The following is a 13,504-nucleotide window of genomic DNA, read 5'->3' as shown; positions in this document are numbered from 1 at the left end:
TGTTAGTAATCGAGCACTCGCAGCTACATGACTTTTAAATTATAATCGCATTATTTTTTAAATGGTCGCCGCATAAGTTGATTTAAAATAAATAAATAAATAAATCTTATAATGACATTGATTAGACGGGTATTACAACCATGTGAGATCTATTAATTTCGTCAAGGGGTGCGGTAAACTCGATCGAAACTTTACCTGAACAATAAAACATGAAAAAATAAAGAATTCGAGTCGACAACATATTATGTTCGTAATACTCGGATTGTCGAGTATTTTGTGAAATTCTAATAGCGCTGACACACAAATTGCAGTTTCCATAATATTTCACTGACAGCGGATGTCATCTTAAATATTTAACTCAGACCAATTACATATGGACCTATTTGTATTGATATTAACACGTTCGCTGGGGCACTGATTTTTTTGTACTTTCACCTGGTGCGGTACGAGGTTTTTTTGACCTCGTCTACTATAATTTTAGCAATGCTTTTGTTATTTCAATTTGTAGAATTTCTCAATAGATTACAGTTTATCGTCACCTATGTAAATAATTTTCTCACCCATGTAACAGCTAATAGCGAGGCCTGAGAAAACATTATTTCCTCCCACGATTATTCCAAGAAACTGCTACGTGTGAAAACAGCGAACAATGAGTTCTAAAGAACGACGCAGCTCAAAGAAACGATTCATTGAAAACGCCTAGCATCAAACCAATAAGTGTTGATCTTCCCAGTCCCTTTGAAACGGGCTCTGTCGTATCACCGACGGGAACTGATGTGCATCGTAGCAGCTCCAGTGAAATTGGTCGAACCGTTCACATACTGCATCCATTGAGGCACCTTCACACGGTCAAAGAGGACAAAAAATAATACAAAAACCGTTACGCTCCCGAAAAATATTCCCATCACTCTTGAATGTCTCATTGACAAATCTGTATTATGATAGCGTTGGTTTTCTTAATTCATTAACAGCCTTTATGAATGTATAATTTGAATAACATTTGATAAAACCTTACTTTACTTATATTAAAAACCTTAAAAATATAATCAGTGACAATAATTTGGTTTTTAAAAAGTTACAGCAAGTACTAGACAAATACGACACTGATTAATGATATAGGTAAAGAATGTCAAAAATAATAATCACATAGTATAAATATGCCGCAGAGTCAAAATCGGATTAAGAGTTCCCACAAGAAGCCTTAAGGAGAAAGAACATAAGAAAGAGCATTAGGTATGTTCTTAATCAATAGGTATATACTTGGTGAAAGATTAGTATTTCCAAGGAAGGAAGTATCCTTTTATTGTCATATTTTCAGGCCTTTCTTTAAGAATAGTGATAATATTGAACCTGTTTAGTTGTATCAAACACACACCAATAGTTAAATAAGTTCAAGATTGACGTTAACCTTCACTGTGCTCATATTGTCAGTTTGTAACACATGGATCGCAAATGTGCGTGGGACCGACGCCAGTCGCCGGCGACATTCCCTGAATGGAACGCTTAACTTACAGCGATACGAAATCGTATCCCATAAACATTCTCACGATACTGAACATAGATAAAAACGGCACCCTACAGCTCTTAGCTGTAAACTATAAAACTAATAAATAAGATAAATGAAGCCATACAGAAATATCAGATTATTTTGATGTATATACTATAAATAATAACGTTTTAAAAGCTTGGGAAGATCAACCTTGGATATCTTGCCAGGAATGCTAGCAGTTGCCCTTAAGGTACATTAAGCTATCATGCCATCAGTACTCGTCTGGTCCACATTCTTGGGCTGGGTCCGGTATCCGGCCGAGGAATGTCTGCAGCCAGCAACCCGAGACGGAAGGAGCAGCGGCGGAAGCGGTTCACAGAACTGCTGCGAAGCTCTAGAATGTTCTAATTGCCATTTCGTCATCAAACAAATATAAGCTTTATCTTAATGACCATTGGTTCAAAGTCATACTGATAATGATGCTTGGTTATCTTTTGTTTACAGCTTGGAAACGCTACACCGGTTGATTGTTAAATAGACTTAAGGCTCTGAAAAGAGGCAATCAAAAATCAACCTTCTGCAGCTATTTTCAGAGTCGGATTTAACAAATCGCGTGAAATATGTTATTACTAAAATGTTCGTGAACTGTCAGAGCCTCGACGCGCAACCGTCTCGCTCCACTGTACCGTGCATCCTGCCTTATAGCCCAAGAGCCCACGACAGCCAGACCTTCGTTATTTTATAAAAGTTGAAAGTTTCTCTGTAGATGTCTCCTATGCAGGTAAGAACGACCAGCGACTATAAAGTTTGGGTTGTGGTTACCTGGGCAGGTAACAGGTAGTAAAGGTGTATAAAATAGTACTTGAAATTCGTTAAAGTATAAAGCTCAATTTTTTAATATTTCCTTCGGGATAACTTTAAAAATCTCGTCATCCATTGCCGGACACTTATGACAGTTGCTACCCCCTGCCAGACACCCCTAAACTTTACGTTTTATTACGTTCATAGCCATGTTGTATAAAGTAAAAAATGTTTGTTTAATATCATAAAAATATAAAAAAAAAGTATAATTACAAGTAAAAAAAGATAATTAAACTTATTTATTAATTTAAACATTGTCGTCGATGTTTTCATTTTCTTCATCACTACTACTCCAGTCGATGGCAGAATCGTCCTCAACATCACCTTCTTCTTCAGTTGTAAGTGACCAGTGTGTAGATGTTATCAGTGGTTATTTATAATCATAAACGTCAATATTCATAGTTGGTGCACTAATGTTATCAGGCTGCTGAAGTGCATTAAGATATTTTCATAATCACAAAAGAAAAAAGAAATCGTTGAATAATAAGAATCTTCTTTTCTTTTTTGATTAAAAATCCTTTAATATTTGAAGGATTATTGCAGTTTGTTTTCCTTATTTCTATATATTTATAAAAATTGGCAATTTTAAATATTTGGGTACATTAGTATTATATACTGAAATAGGTGATTTAGTTTATGTTAAATTTTTTTCATTATTAATATATAAGAATTAAGTAAAACAAACAGCAATAGTCATACAACTAAAATATAGATTGCACGCGTAGAGAGAATGCCATCTATGGGTAGCCAATAAATCTAATTAGAATGCGCCATCTAGTGATCACGGTATATAACTTTTTTAACTGAAATGAGAGTTGCGTATCTATCTCAATAAATAATGTATCGTCTATGGATGGTGCGCAGTAAAAGAACGCACTCGACTAAGCGCTCTATCTCACTCGCACCTACTTGAACAGTTGTTACCCCGCACTCGCACCTATAGTGGACTTTCGATGTGTCTGGCAAGATGTAAAAACCACGAAAACTGTCCGGCTATTGAGGTAACATCTTTTTATAAGTCCCCAAGTAACATATATAAAATTTAGCTTTTATACTATAACGAAAGTATAATTATAATTTATTAAAGTTTAGGGGTGTCTGGCAGGGGGTAGCAACTGTCATAAGTGTCCGGCAATGGATGAGGAGATTTTTAAAGTTATCCCGAAGGAAATATTAAAAAATTGAGCTTTATACTTTAACGAAATTCAAGTACTATTTTATACACCTTTACTACTTGTTACCTGCCCAGGTAACCACAACCCAAACTTTATAGACGCTGGTCGTTCTTACCTGTATAGGAGACATCTACAGAGAAACTTTCAACTTTTATAAAATAACGAAGGTCTGGCTGTCGTGGGCTCTTGCTCTATTATACAAAGTATAATTTTCTGGATATTTTAGCAGTTTATCAGTATCCTTAACTCTAGATAGCAACAGTAATTATAAGGGGAAGAAACCTTTATCGATATCTCTATTACAAATATTTTAATAGTCTAAGGCACAAACCACAACACACAATATTAATCTATTGATGAATATTAGACTCGTTAGTTTAAAAGAAATAACTTCTATCAAACCAATTATGTAGATAATTGTTGTTTCTTTCATCTCTTTGAAGATGAAAGAAATTCTCTATCGAATTTATAACATAAAAAGCAACGAAAAACAGCTGAAAGTGTCAATCTCTCATATTGATTATCCTGTTTTTTTTTTCAAATTACTAAAACTTGAAAAAAGAAACATTTCACAGTTAATTCTTGGTAAGGTAGTGTTTATTTTAAAATTTACCAGTTCCAAGATAACCGACCTCCTACAGAGAAAGTACATGTGTTTACCATTCTTATGTTGAAACACGTTGGAGCGTCACAATCTGTCCCAGGGTCTGTTGAATGTTGATTAAACAATCGAAGGCCCCGCATGCCTCGTCCGTCTCAATTGTAAACAGTTATTGGAAATCAATTGACACTGACTTCAATTGACTTGATAGGTTGGGTGAATGACGCTCGACAACAATATCCATACTAATTCCCAAGAAGCAAAATCAATAACATCATTTTATGCTGTACTAGCTGACCCCTGCAACTTGTTTCATGTGGGCTAATCCTAACCCTCTAACGTAAAAGAATAAACTCATGCAAAGCTCTCACTCCTGATGTTTGAAACCCTTTCTTAGTGAGTCTCTATATCTCAAGAAGCGTTTACTGATCAAATCAATGCAAATAAATAATTATAATTTTGAAATTTGAATTTGAAATTGTTTTTTAAATTGCTATAATTATTAAATTACATCTTTAACCTATTATGTAAGAGAAAATATTTGATTGTTTGTTTCTTTGCATTTACGATTGTTTCCCCAATAGAAAGCTATACTTTCAGGAAGTAACATAGGCTTTATTTTAACCCCGTATTCCCACGAGAATGGGAACTACACGTTGCAAAATTACCATATATTTTCATCATTCGACCGCTGAACTAGAGATAGAGAAGATAAAGAAGAAATTCTACAACAAATGTATATTTAACAATAAGATTGTTACACAATTACATTTGTTGTAGAATTTTATGCATATATCGGTTTTCACAGATCTTCTCTATCTACTTAATCTTTCTTCACACTCGTTGGACATCATCTATCACCTATGGTATTTAAATTATTAACAATCTACAATTCCTGGGTATATTAAACTTCATACATTGTTGTCATCTGATATTATAATTTAAGTTTCTGTTTGAGTCATTGATGCTAGTGGAGTGAAAGTGAGGTCGGCGCTTTCTATCCGCCATTGCTATCGCAACAGCTCGGGCAAACCTTGCGAAAGCCACAAGCTACCTCCTATTGAAACTAGTCAATTGGAGAGCTGGCATTTGTTTATATACTATTACCTAAGTACCTATATACCTTATTACTTAATAAATATATATGTGCTTGTTTGTTTTTATAACACAAGATGTTTTTTTTAGTGACGTCACCATTTTTTTTTTATTCTTTACAAGTTAGCCCTTGACTACAATCTCACCTGATGGTAAATGATGATGCAGCCTAAGATGGAAGCGGGCTAACTTGTTAGGAGGAGGATGAAAATCCACACCCCTTTTTAAAATAATATTCACTATAAATAGACACTACATTACTTCACATACAACAATACAGACATATTATACCTTACTTTTATATATACCTAGCCAAAATCATTACTCTAAAAATATATCCAATCATTCTCCTTCACTTTCATGGGCTATTTAACTATAACTTTATTCATACATTTTATTTACTCCTTGATGATGTAATTTATAAGTGCCAAATATGATGTCATTTTGTCGTTTCTAAATCTATTAGGCTATAATCAACTATTGAAATCTACCAAAATGCATTTTACTCTTAACACCACATTCAAATCAAGTAAACGAGGCAGTATCTTATATTTGGTTCTATTTTCATTTCTTTCGATCGTGTCTTTAGTACCACCAATTTATGTGACATTTTATATGTACGGTGTTTGCTATGAAAATCCAATGGGACACTTCTATCCGCATGAGAATTACTCTGATCCAAGTGTGAGAGACATGCTCGAACCACCTCAGTAATATCAACATAGGTTCAACAGCGTGCAAAGAGTACAATAGGTCTGTATCAGAGTGTGAGGGCATTCTTTGCTCATCCCAAGGCGATGAACACAATGACCATTGTGCAATCTCTACAGACAAACGATGTGAAACCAGATCCTTGACCACATGCATACAAAATTATATAGGTTTATGCAAAATTGTCATCTTAAAAACTGCGCATTAGTATGACTCAGAAGCGAAGAAGACAGGATACATTAATGTCTACATTTTGCTCCATATAAGTTCGAGACAAGATTGTGTTGAATCGAAACGAGTTAGCTCTTAAAGCTGTAGAATCACAGCGAAATTGTTTTTAAACCGAAGTCCAAAGATACCGTTAGCAAAGAAGTAAATGTTATTTAAGTTGAGATCAATTAAAATTTGAAACTCGAAATTCACTTATTCAGTGAGAACAATTTGGTAATTTTGAATCATTAGTATATGTTTAAGTATTTTTTTTACATAATAACAAAATAAATTAGTCATGATAAATGTAACAGATATGACAACAATTTAAAGTTTAATTAGTTTAAGTAAATCAAGCTTCACTATTGAATTAACAAGATAATATTCCAAGAAATAAGCATTCTATAACTTAATTTGTTTAAATCAAAGAACAAATAATATTAACTGGTAATTATGAAAACAAAAGAAGATCATCTTAAACCAAGAGTATCCATTAAGTAAGGAATAAACAAACGAGGGTAATTCGAGCCGCTCTTTGTTTTATAAGGAGACATCGACCGTATTGGAACATACAACGTGACCGTTTTGTCGGCTCTTTAACTTATTAGAATCTAATATAATCCTAAGCAAACATATTGGAATCTTTGCGTTTACGTATTGTAGATATTCCATTGCTCCTTGTGGTTTATTTTCATTTCAGTTAGTTTGTGATTCAGCAATGGATGATAAAAACTTAAAGCCTTCTTGTTTTTAATGAAGCAGAACTGTATTTGATTTAGGAGGCCCGGTGACGTCACCCCTTCAAATTTGGCAATGCCGGGCTCACGACCTCCGACGCGGTGTGGCGTCGTGACTTCATACTTGTAGCTATCAAACTGCGCATTAAGAGGCCACAATTTGGGAAGCTTTAATTTCTTAGTACAGAGAATACAAATTACCTATTATTGGTTCATTGTGATAGTCATTTACACATAAGTACTACTAAGGATACTACTACTTATTACCAAAAAATATAGGTTTTCATTTTTAAATCATGTCATCGTAACTATTTTTGATTTTATTACAAACTAGTGGACCCGGTCAAGCTTCGCATTGACTTATGTGCACTTCTTCCCTATCTCTACTCTACCCCTGCCCTACCTCTCTGTACCCCTACCCCTTGACTCTTAAACGTTTGTATGGAAAATAGAAAACGGTTGTTTTTATGGTTTTCCCGGCAATTATTCTGATTTTTCTCACCTTTTAAACATTCTCTATACCTCCACCAACATTTCAAGACCAAGATAAAATAAATCTGTTCAGCCGTTCTCGAGTTTTAGCGAGACTAACGAACAGCAATTCATTTTTATATATACAGATAATTATTGTGTCCGCGTTTTCGCCAGCCTTAAAATTGCCAATAAAGCCTTAATGACAATGAAATTCTGTCCTTTGCAAAATCATAGATTTGTTATAATCATAGATATGTTTGAATTATAATCATTATCAACCCATGTTCGGCTCACTGCTGAGCTCGAGTCTCCTCTCAGAATGAGAGGGGTTAGGTCAATAGTCTACCACGCTGGCCTAAAGCGGATTGGCAGACTTCACACACGCAGAGAATTAAAAAAATTCTCTGGTATGGAGGTTTCCTCACGATGTTTTTCCTTCACCGCTAGAGACACGTGTTTCTTTAAATTTCTTAAAATGTTGTTTACAAATTATAAAAGGCAAGGTATAATCTGTAAGTGTGAGAAGTCAAGATATATTTGTTCTATACATCGATGTATGTGTTTACACTTCTATCTACAAAATTTTCATATGCACAATGCAGTAAAGAATTTTCCTCGTAAACAGCCCACCTACGATGTAGCCCACGTGTAGACACGTAGGAAAATCGCAGCATTTAAATAGGTGTTCAATCGCCAGGTATGTGTAGGCTGAAGGTCGTAAATATTGCGACATACCTTATATTAGCCACTATAGATATATTATATAGATGAATAGATGTCCACAACAATCAAAGCCGTGGGAAAATCATTGTCATGGCGATTAAACATGAAGGTTATTTGCTACTATTAGGACCAACTAGTTAGGCTGGATTATAGTAAAAGAATGATACCTACAAAATACAATTGAAATTATAGAAATAGGATCAGTTCACAAAAGACGGAGTAAAACGTGGTGAAACTATAAAAGAAATATATTTTAGCTCTAGTAAAGCATCCAATGTTACTTCGATCTACCCTTATTTTTTAGAGAATTAATAATTTAATCGTAAACTAAACTTAGGATATATTGTATTATGAAAGGGGCCAATAATAGTAGATACCCTCGCAAAGCTATTACTTTACTTGTACCGCAACGCACTAGAACTGTTTTTGGCGCCTATTCTACTATGCCCAGGCTATGTAAATTATATAACGCACTTAGTCGGTCTATAGATATCCACAAAGACTCACCAAGGACATATCGCAGGTTAGTTTTGCTAGATTTGCTAAACTAATTTTTCTTTTTGTTTTTACCAATTCCATTTTATTTTTTGTATTATATAGTATATTCAAATAGTAGTTGTAAAATGTTTCCTTTTCTTGTTACTGTAAAATGTATTTTTTTTCTTATGAACTGATTTAATGTAATCGTCAATTTATTTTATTATTACGGAAATGTGCATGCCGTGTCTACCTTCATTTGATTGTGCAGAGCCTTGTGTTTGTGTTTTTTTTTAGATTGTAATTGTGTAAATGCTGCGACAGTCACTGGTGGACCAAATAAATAATGCTCTCTATTAGTTTGGGTTACTAGTGATCTGAAGAAAATTATGTATCTATGCATCAGAATTGATGGTTATTGAGCTAAATAAGGCATGGACTACATATTCCAATATTTCTTCACCTAAATGCTTCATATTTTTTGCAAAGTTAAACACCTTTTTAGTTTTCGTCGTCTTTTTATCTTGGCTATGAAGTTATAAAATTACTCTCCATGCTCTTGCATGCGGGTTAAAACAATGGAGACTGGTTATCTTAGCAAAAAAGAACGCAAACCTACACAAAGCAATTGATAAACTTTAATACGGTCGGTTTTTTATTTGCAACTGGTTTCACATACGAGTATAGTAGGTATACATGCATCATACTCTCAAGTCTCATCAGATAGCAAATTTTGATTTAATTATTTGTCTATTTAATTATTTTAAGATAATTAGATTTGAGATACATACTTGTAGATATTTCAGCATTTACTGTATTGTAAAAAGGCGAATGACAAGCCGTTAAGCGATGTCGAAGGCAAAAAAAGCTATGATTCAAGTAAACGTTCAAGATTTTAAACGTTACGCAGCAAATTCTTTGAATGTACCAGATTTCTTAGACACCTAACATCTGTACTAGCGTCTAACCAGTAACCGCGTAGTCTATCGAGAATACCTCCGACAGGGAAGGGATTAGATCGGCGTTGAGTCAGCGTCGTGGCCCAAATTCCTTCGTACACCATCCGCTAGAGACACCTTCAATGGAATACCATCCAAAACCCGTTACACACAAGCGCCAGAATGGCTTGCACCGAAGGTTAAAGAGCCGTTGTTCCATGCTTTAGCTGTCTGTACCATTAAATGTCTAGCAGATGCTTTATGGTTGTTGAAATCTATTCGATTTGCTCTCATTTCTGAGGCTAGCGATTTTGTACAATCTGGTCTCCAATTCCTTCTGAAACCGTAAAACATAGTTTCTATAATCTTTGATGTAATCTTAGACTAATCTAATGTAATAGATTTTTATAAGAAAATGTAAGATCATTTAAAAATTAAAATTATTTATTTCAAGTAGGCTAGGTAAACTAAGCTTTAGTTTTAAAGCACTTTTGAGTATTTGTAGACAGTAAAGACTCCACCACCGGTTCGGAAGGCACATTTTTTTCTGGTTTTAATTGATGGCATTCTTGCAGTACTTGGTACAATGGCTGCTATTATTAGTGAAGCGACCTTCAGGGCTGTGCCCGGGAATGTCTTCGATGGTTTCAAGAGTCCTATTTTCCAAGAATCGTGGTGCACGCGGGCACAACGCGCATTTTTTGTAGTTCGTTCAGAAAAGATGCACGGACCAAACAATTTTGATGTTTAGTTAACGTAGCTTTACGATGCAATGGTATGATGCTAAGTTTTGTAAAGCTTAATAACTATACCAACTTGGATATACCAACATCCGTTAAACTATATGAATTATGCAACCCATCGAAAAGCAATGGTAAAAATCAAAACTTTAAGGGTATCTAGCAAAGTTGTCACGAAGCTAAATGTCAGGCGACTTGAGAAATTGATCTTGATGTTCCTTAAAAAAACATAAAAATTACATGCTTGGACAATGCAAGGTACCTTTGAAACCTGCTTCCTCCCAAACGATGGTTCAAACTCTATAGGTGCCTACCGTAGATACTCATCTACGAGTATGGTAGGAGTTTGAGCTGACAAACGTTCAGCTTTTATAAAATAATGGAAGTCTGGTTATGGCTATTAGTTAATTTTAATAACATTGAAATTGATTATTGAAGTTCTCAGTTGTTCTAAATTTAAGTGAGATCTCTTAATTTTTACATAACACTTAAACAATATATGATATTGCCTCATTCTAGATATAAATATATCTCGAATCATGACGTTAATGATGGAATAATAAACTTTAAGGAAATAAAGAATGGATAAGTTACAAAAATATCTACTTTAGCTAGCCAAAAAGTAACTGTGAGTATTTATTTACAAAGAAATTGGTTTATATTACTGTTAATACGTACTAAACGTTATATTTTGTACATTTATACTAAGGTATTCAAGAGATATGTTAGGTTAATTTAAGATTTATAACTTAGCTCAGTAACAAGTTGTCAGGTAGCTTTGAACTTCAAGAGAAACAGAATAAATAGAGACTTAACGATTTATGTTTGATCTAAAATAAAGTTTAATGGTGAAGTTTCGAGACGATAGGGGCGAGCTATAAATTCCTTCGCCTTCTTAGCGCCAGCCTACCTGTGGAGTAAAAAAAAGTATTCTGGTTGTTGGGCCGCGTCGGCGCTTTTGAGATAATTTATAAGGCTCTGCCTTTCTTGGAATTTCGAAATCTCGCCGAGATAGCTCCGTGCTCTGGACTCTCGCAGCTTCAGCGGATGGAATGTAACGGATTTGGATAGAAAAAAGTGTGCATTGTATTGAAATGTATTGTGTTACGTTTTTTGTGTAGCATTCCAATTTCAGAAACCTATTAAAAGCGAATAATTATAATATTGCTGTCAATTGAAAAGTGGAGCTCGGTTATCGTCAATTTTCTTATGCAACTATTGATGAGGTAGGTTTTCTATTTGTATTACCTTGTTGACGAATCGTACGTGACATAAAACACATCTACCTGTAGAAGAGAAATTCCAATGTTTTTAAGAATTCGCCGCATTCTCACACCTCAAGACAGCTTAACAAATGTATAGAATGAATTGTATTTTTGTGTTTTATTGTTGCCTAATGTAAATAATGCCAATACTAGGTACCTTAATAAGTAAAAGTATACACCATTACATTACAAATCTAAATCATCATTAAAGTACAGTGTGTGAGTGAAGTACAAGTGGACATTTTATATTTTTATTTTTATGCAACAGCTTTCAGCATAGCAACAGAAAATTATTATTTATAGTCTCATAGTAAAAAATTATGGGGACAAAACTGCATTCATCCAATTGTATGAAGTAAAACAATACAGCAGCCTTTTAAAAGCTAAATGTTTGGAAATAAGTTTCATGTTTCATTTTATGCGTGAGCAAAGAGGATGCTTTCTACATTCAAGTATTTTTGTATGTACTTTGAGCCGTCGGCCGTTCAGACGATTCTGGGAAAAGAAGGCCGCATACCGCGCTGAGGGACGCCATTGGGCGGCTCCATGTAGGTACGTTTAAGGGCTTATTGCAGACTGACTGAATTTGTATTTCCAGACTCTACGCAGGTGATCTTATAATAGCAGCCTAAGTATAAGGGACAGTGGGTGGTACAGCTTTTCTCGTAGTTGTTTCTTTGTTATTATACCTAGTAGCATAATAATTACCATTTCAATATGAGGCATGGAAACCTTCACATTGATAACGTATATTGCGTCTATTCAAAACATAAAATACATAAATTGCGTTTTCTGTTATATAAATCTCAGTTGCCTTTCACGGTTTTTGAATTCAAATTAAAACGCTTTATTGCTTTAACTGGATTAGTGGACTACACCTACAGTAAACAGTTACAAAGAAAGTTTGGATAAATAATAATAACTTCCAACATTAACCAGCCAAAAATAAACAGAATTATTCGATATTTCGGTATAGTTTCATCAATTAACAGAAAGTTTATTAATATTGCAATAAACTAACGATAACGAACGATAAAAACAGAATTTCACGGCTTGCAGTCCGTTTGTACGACACCTAATTTGTTGGTCTCAGAAGCGCTTTTATTTCTTCAGACCCGTTTTGTACTACAGTACCAGTTTCATGATCGTTTGTTTTTATATTTGTCGTTCACTGTACCAATGTAAAATTAAATGTATTAAAAATTGGTACTAGTAGCAGTTTTGTTTGTATTTACCAAGGGTTTTAAATAAGCTACATGTATAAAATCGAACACAGAAACGCTCCCTGTTTAACACCTGACGTAAAAATGATCAGTATTATAAGTTAAACGTGAATGTCTGTGTATCTCAATAGTGTATTTATTTAACAAAATCGCGTCCGATAGATGTAGTAAGTTAAAAGACAGACTTAGGGATCCTTTATTTGTGATAAAAGGCCGTGCTAATAACAAAAACTGACGGCTATAGTTAGATGCCGTCAGTAACTTAGTAGGTGAAAACCAAAACGTAATGCTATTAACTTTAGGAACTATGCATGTACTTTTGGAAGTCTGAATATACTAGTAGTTAGTGGCGTAAGGTGTAAATCTCCGTCTACGGAAAGTAACCATCGAAATTGTTCTATCATCTTACCACTCATCTAAAGCTAAACGGATCTCCATAAATAGATTAGATTACACTACATAATATATTAGTCTTTTTCGATGATGAATAATCCTTGCGGTTGTACCAAAACACCCAAATTCACGTAACCCATCGGTGGTAGGTAAAATAATATGGAGCTCCATGCTGGTACCTCCTAACTACTAACTTTTTATTGTTCAGTCACGAATAACCACAAACCCGAGCGAGCTAATACGTGGAATGTAGATACTCAACTTGGTACTAACCCGTTTCATTCATACAAACGAAGCGAGTTGGTGAGGATATTATAATTGTTTAAGTCCATAGGATTCATTGCTTTCCTTGATACATGATTTTAAGTATTCAGAATTTTTTGTGACAGTAG

General features: G+C 34.4%; 1 protein-coding gene across 1 annotated transcript in view; it reads right to left on the bottom strand.

The window, feature by feature from the left end:
* The window catches only part of LOC112045759 (uncharacterized oxidoreductase YtbE), a 34,219-nt gene that overhangs the window by 15,543 nt on the left and 5,172 nt on the right, over positions 1-13,504 (bottom strand). The window lies entirely within an intron of this gene.

The sequence above is a fragment of the Bicyclus anynana genome, chromosome 13 (genome assembly GCF_947172395.1).
Source record: "Bicyclus anynana chromosome 13, ilBicAnyn1.1, whole genome shotgun sequence".
NCBI classification, from domain to species: Eukaryota; Metazoa; Arthropoda; class Insecta; order Lepidoptera; family Nymphalidae; genus Bicyclus; species Bicyclus anynana.
Note: the sequence above shows the minus strand (reverse complement) of the source record. Positions and strands in the feature narration are given on the sequence as shown.